This window comes from Ammospiza nelsoni, chromosome 5, assembly GCF_027579445.1.
Source record: "Ammospiza nelsoni isolate bAmmNel1 chromosome 5, bAmmNel1.pri, whole genome shotgun sequence".
Lineage (NCBI taxonomy): Eukaryota > Metazoa > Chordata > Aves > Passeriformes > Passerellidae > Ammospiza > Ammospiza nelsoni.
Genome location: NC_080637.1, coordinates 18,629,051 through 18,635,713, shown reverse-complemented (window position 1 = coordinate 18,635,713; position 6,663 = coordinate 18,629,051). Strand labels below are relative to the sequence as shown.

Genomic DNA, 6,663 nt, shown 5'->3' with positions numbered 1-6,663 from the left:
GGGCCGCAAAATGGCGGCAGCGGGGTTCTGTGCTCGGGGGGTGCGGGGTCCCCTCGCATCCGCGTCCCGGCGGTGCCCCGGGCGGGCCGGGGCCCGACACCGGCCTTCATCGCAAGGGTGCGGCCGCTGGTCGCTGCACTCCGCTTCGTTCCTGGGGCGGCTGAGGGCGGTGGCTCTGCGGGCGGCGGGCTGGGATCGGCGTGGTTCCTGCGGTGCTTCAGGCCCGGCGGTGCCTCCAGGGGCCTCTGCCGCGCCTTTCCCCGGGGGCCGCGGGCGGGCGCTGCGCATTCCCCGTGGGCCGGCCGGGAGAGGCTTTGCTGGGCATCGCTCCGCTGGGGCGGGCACGGACACGCTGTTCCGAGCGCAGCCCTCGCCCTGTCAGTAATTTAGCCTCTGATGTTCGTATCCGCAGTTAAACCTTCCTTGATGGGTATGCGTGGTCTGAGGCACAGCGGGTTTGGTTCTGAGCGCTGCTTTGATGTACTGAGTCTGCCTCGGGAGGGGCGCTTGGCGTGGCGCTCGAGTCTCACCTGAGCATCTTGGGGAAGGATGGTCAGGGCTGAAGAGAATGCAATGCGCTGGTTCAGGGAAATAGTGCCAGCTCTATGCTTAAGGTCCTGTTCTGGATAAAGCTCCTCCAGTTCCGGTGTTCTGTTGTAGGTCGGTGTTTTTCTTCTCCGATTGCAAAACATTGGTTGAGGTTATCAATGGACCGAGTGATCCAGGCTTTTCAGGAGGGGTGGAGAAGGGTGGTTTGTTGGTCCTTTTGATGTATGTAATTTCTCCGGAGAGCTGTGTGAGATACAGTCTGCTGTGATTATCACATTTGTTATCAAATTCCCAGTGGCAGTCGTAGATTTCACTTTCTTTGCCTTAAGTGTTGGTAAGGCTACAAGAGGTAATTGCTTATCCTTTGTTTCCCACATTTACTACTTTACAGTACCGGTTTGAAAACAATGTTAAATTTTAGATTAAGACAGTGTTTAGAGAGACCGTGCTTAAGCGAGTCCTTGCTTTTTGATCTGAGTTATTTTCATCAGTTAATTTTCTTTTTTCTTTCTTTGTAATTTGAACAGATTAAGTAAAGAGTATTTTTGTTGGAATATGTGACAGTATATGAAGAGATCAGTTGATAGCTTTTTGATTTGAAATAGTGGAGCTCTTCAGCATTCTGCCATATTAGGTGTATGTTTGTACTTAAGTACTGGTGTGATTTTCTAAATGGATTCTGCCAGTCAACATACAGTAATGGTCTGTTGTGGTTAATACTTCTTTGGAAATCTCATGTCAAGTTGGTTTTTTTTATTTATTATTCATGCACTACTCAAACTCCCAACAAAATAGTTGTTACACTGTGTGCAGGCAGTCCTTTGTTCCTTATTACTTTTTAATTTACGTTTTCTTTTTATTGGTAGAGTTCAACTGTATACGTGTGTATATATATGTATATTCAGACAATATTATATACATACAGTATATGTATTAGTTACTATGGGTGACTGAGGCCAAAGTGATTTGAGGTGAAGTTTCTTGGACTTGCTCAGTTTCCACTGCTCCAAAGTGCAGGTATGTGAATAGAACTGCTTAAACATGAAGTTTGATCTTGGCTAGATCTGCCAGCTAGACACAGTAATAGAGGTGTGAGAGCTTAGTTAAGAAGTCTCTATCATCAGTCTGTTGGCAGGAAATTACAGCAGTGATGATAGCAACAATTGTTATTATTAGTATTGAAATACATCACCTCGTAAAGCATCTTTTAGAGAACTATAAAACTGCAACAGTTGGAATGACATAGTTAATGCTTATCATAATATTATGGAAAGGTTAAATATCAGAGTATGTGGCTTTGTTAACTGCCTTTTTTAACAGCTGTGATTTTGGAGAATTTCACAATTTATAGTTGAAAATTTTACAGTAAATTAAAAAAGACTGGAAATTAATTTTGCATTTTTGCACTGCATGTTGCTCTTTCTGTAATCACCTCCTCTCTGTATCTCTTCATTTTTTCATACATCCTATTCTGAAAATTTCCTTAAGGGTTAGGGAAGTTGAGATTAATGGAAGTTAATTATTTCTTTAAATTATCTTTTAGGTGGCTTGAGAACCAATCAGTGATTCTGGATATAATCTACAGGTGTATATCACAGATTGAGTGAAATAACTGGAATTTTTCTGTTCTTCTTGTTTTACAAAAATACACCGGAAACTCAAGAAATCGGGTCTTAAAAATCTGAGCAAAGCTGGATCCAAGAGCATCTTCTCACAACCAACCAAGTTAAGTGATGAATAAAACAGAGGTGGTGATCTGGTGGCAGGCAAAAGAATGAGTAAGTAACTGAAATTCCTAGAGAAGGCTCCCGACTGCCAGCTTGTGGTGAATGTAGCAGCACTGGTGTGGTGATAGTCTAAAGATACAGATTTTCCATAAAGGTTGCAGTCTGAGGTGTAAGTGTGTAAAAGAACATAGTCATTTAGGAAGACAGATAATTAGTAAAATCTGCAAGGCATCATGACAGGAAGAACCCAAAATTTCCATTATTTAACTTCAGAAGAGTAATTTTTTTTTTCCTCCATTTATGCATTTACAATGTTGTTATCTGTTTCAGATATTGTGAATAAACATCTTTATTTGCATGGTTAACTGAACCTGGCATGAATTAAAAGTGATATGTTATTAAATGAATATAAAGAAGTAATTTCTCACTCCAGTTCCTGGAGCAAAGTGCAAGTATCTGGCTCTCCATGTTTTGTAGAATAGCAGAAAGCTAGGAGACCATGCTTCTGAGGAAATTGTTTGGGTTCTCTGGAAAAAAGCTATTACACGTTCAGAGAAGAAAGAAACCACTTATGTAGCTGTAAGTAACCATCTCTCTGTCATTCTCAGTACTGAGGTATACTTTGAACTTGGAAGGCTCTCAGGGAGTCTATAGCAAGAGCCTAAGACAAGTTGGAAACTAAATTAAATTCTTGTATCCTATCCTACTGTGACAGAACTTAAAGTATGCCTTCAATACACCTATTTCAATATTATGTTATTAGCCAAATGTAGATGTTTAGTGCTGCAGACAGAGTTTTGTGTGTTGTGGTCCCAGGGTCTCTCCAGTCATCAGGCTGTTCATCTTAATCTAATTTTATTACTTCCTCCATTCCATTTCTTTCTTGGCAGTAAACATAATGTTGGTACTGCAGTGATAAATTGATGTAGTTCTGTCTTTCTACTTTTGTATTCATTTGGAAACACTAAATGTTGATAATAACAGTGTAGTTAGTAGTGTTGATTGTCGTTACCTTGTTTTAGCAAAATTGAGCACTTAGTATTTATCTCCAAACCTGCTCTGGTATGGTTATTTTCACTCAAACCTTTGGTTTCACCTCTAGTAACTTCTGCATCAGTGATGCATTTTCCATATGGAGTCATGAAGATAAAAACTACATTAAGAGATAACAGTTCTTAAATAAGGCAGAAAGAATTACAGATTTTTGTATGCACTGAGGTAATACATTTAATAAAATAATCTCCTTTCCTCCTTGTGTAGACTCCAGCCTCTTCCAGGATCCTATCCAGGCAATGTCAGCTTAATGATCAAAACCTTAAAATAGAGATCAGAAGTACTAAATTTGGATGTCCGATTTAGTATCTGTCACAGGGGTATGATTTCTAAGAACTTGTAACATAGCAAAGTACTTATATTTAGCATACATTCCCATTTATTTCAGTGGGTACTTGGCTCTACTCATCAGATGCAAGGTGTCCAGGTGAGTGCACAGAGAATAAGGACTGAGCAATCACACAGTAGTTGGAGCAAGCATTCACTGCCAACACCATGGTGTGCATTTATATTAATTACCTAATTTGTTACAAACACAGCTGTTTAATCAGCATGATCCTCACTGTGTAGCACATCAGAGGTGTATGTCACTGACTTTTGACTTGGAGTTGAGCATATAATAGCATGTTGACAGGATTTGCTCATACTTGCCCTTCGTGTGGAGTGAGCATGGTGCTGGAGTATGTCTTTAGGAGAGGTCAGTTTGAAGTTCCTGTTTTAGCATTCCTGTTGTGCCTACGAAGATTTTGTCTACCTGATGAAGCCATCAGTATCAGAACTGATTTATATACATGAGTTTGGAAGTTCTCTTTATTAGGCAGCATCAGGCCTTTGCTGAGGCAGTAGCAAGTCTGGGACAAACAAAGTTGTGTAGGGCTCATTAGTACTTGTTAAATGGTACACACGTGTTGGGTTTCTCTGTACAGAGAAAGATTACAGGCCATGTTGGTTGCTCTTCCCAGTTGAGGCTTTTTTGTGGATGTCATGTGTTGAGTCCTTATTTCTGACTTATTTTTCACTTTATTTTTCCTTCCCAGATTTTGATGTCACCTTCTTGTGTCCTTCCCCATATAAATGAGGAGGCAAATTTTAATTCTGAATTAGCCCATCTATTTTTGGATTTCTTCTGTGACAAATGACTAGGGATTCTAACAGTTGAACTTCCTCCATTGCAAACCATCCTAATCATCTGCAGACCAGGTTTGTCCTCTAGAATGAATGAGGAAGAGATAGTAAAGTAATTAAGACTGGATTTGGGTCTCATTACTAATTGAATTTTAACTTAATCATACTAAGGCTGAAGTATTAACTCATTGTAAACATTGGAGATTGTTTCTTAGATACGTGTTTGTGAGTGAGCTAACTAGGAAAAGAACTTCCCTCACATCTCATATTACATTTGCAGGTTTTTAAGCTGACACCAGAGGAATTGAGAAAAGGGAAGTTACTCTAAGGATTTCAACAAATAAAATAAACTTTATGTATAATTAAAAACTATGAAGGCAATGAGCAACTTGTTTTTGCTTGGATGAGCACTGTGTAGCGAATGCTTTCCAGTGCAGAGGAAAGGAGGTAGGAAAGAGCGACAGTAGCAATGTATTTGCATAATATTGTTTACTTGTGTTATGCTATCTTAATAAGCTACTTGGTTTATCACAAACTCAGGTATCTTACGAAATCCAAACCTGATCAGGAGAACAACCACAGAAACGAAAAGAAATTGTATTTCTCAAAAATCATTGTTTATCAGATACAGTTATGGAGCATACTTTGTTTTCCCTTTGCTATGGCTGCATTTGACAAAATTGTTCAGTTCAAATAGTTCAAATAGGTTCTTTTTTTTTTTTTTTGCATTATCTTTCTGTAAATTCTGCCTTATGTCTGCTACTCAGGTTTCCTCAGTGTGTCTTGTGAAAAAAGAGGTCAAAATCCAATGTAGATTAGCCACGCTGTTTTGGATTTCTTTGCTGTGCAAGTATGATATTTTTAGAACTTTTTGCATAGCAATTACTGTTTTGTTTTTTGAATCCTACCCATTACCACTGACGTCTTTACCCCTAACTTGGCTCAGTTAGTTATGCTGTGTGAATTGACAGACACTCCACTTCTAAACATGCAGCTGCTTTTGTAAACTAAACTAATGATGGCTAATAACTGGGGATGCTGAAGAGGCACTCCCAAATCCTGGATTTACTTTACTGCTGCTCTCTTGTGCTTGTAATCATTTTCATCTGATCATGCAGGGAGGCACTCTGGGAGCTAAACAAAAAATGGGTAACTTGTTTATGAAGGGGTTGTTCTGATGGTAGTTATCCTGTGGCAGGAACAGCTTCCCACAAAGACCTTTGCAGGGGGAGTTACTATGCAGAACATAATAAAGGTGCCAAACTGTAAACACTAGGAATTGAATAATTGATACTGAAGAGACAATGATGGAAGAGAAGGGGAATATTATTCTCTTGATTATGGCTCTGTCTAGTCTACTCTTTTGGAAACAGCAGTATCATCATACATAATAGTGTCAATAACTCTGTTCCAAGGGTTTGTTCTTGATAAAATACTCTCAAAAATAGTAGATGATAGCTTTGCTGCTTGGCAGACCTACAGGTCAGTACATGGGCAGGCTCTGTGCTTGTGTTGCAGCATGTTGTAATTTGGATGCAGGTTTTTGTTGTCTGTTATTGGAGCATAGCTTACATGTTTTCATGTACATCCTAATCATGAAGTTTGGTTTTGCATCTTTGCACTGTCCAGAGGAGTAAGCTCAATCCTCACTTTCCACCATGCAACAGTTATGAGCACATCCTGTAGAGAGCACCTTAAAACTGCAAAATCCTGAAGGTATCCTTTAATGATGTATGTTAAAGGATTCAAGATAGTGGATAAGTAAAGCAGGCAGTAGGTTTCCCTGTCAATTGCCTATCTCAGCAAAGTGCTTGGTGTATGTCTCCATCAGCAAGTGACAGGATACACACCTCTTCTTGCAGTAGGTGACCCCAAGTAGTAGTTCCACCAAATGCTTAAATGGAAATGGGGTGAGGGCCTTTGCATAGCAGCTATACTATGAAGACCACGCTGTCAAATGATCTTCAAGCTTATCTACAGATAACATCCCATAGGACTGCTTAGCAGATGCAGCTTACAGAGGTATTTCTTAGCAAGCACCCTGATCTAGTGTGACTTCTGGTGGAGCTCTGAGGATAAAAGGTCTCTGGACCTTCATCAGTACCATAAAAGGCACTGACACAGCTCCCAGTGTTTTTAAACTTGTGTTTTGCTGAAGACTGTTCGTTTGGATCGACATGAGCTGTTCTGCAGGGTCAGACTAAAGGGT

The 6,663-nt window shown here is 40.2% G+C and overlaps 1 protein-coding gene across 6 annotated transcripts in view; it reads left to right on the top strand.

The window, feature by feature from the left end:
• Positions 1-242: 242 nt before the first annotated feature.
• BRD1 (bromodomain containing 1) overlaps positions 243-6,663 on the top strand; it is a 70,134-nt gene continuing 63,713 nt past the window's right edge. Inside the window, exons 1-5 of one of the 6 annotated variants that reach the window (XM_059471581.1) lie at positions 243-1,566; positions 2,213-2,327; positions 2,754-2,855; positions 4,367-4,529; positions 4,735-4,901. The gene's annotated coding sequence lies outside the window, so the exon portion shown is untranslated. Of the gene's footprint in view, positions 2,328-2,753; positions 2,856-2,905; positions 3,757-4,366; positions 4,530-4,734; positions 4,902-6,663 lie in introns of those variants that run through there. The other 5 variants (XM_059471578.1, XM_059471579.1, XM_059471580.1 and 2 more) reach the window with 5 other exon arrangements.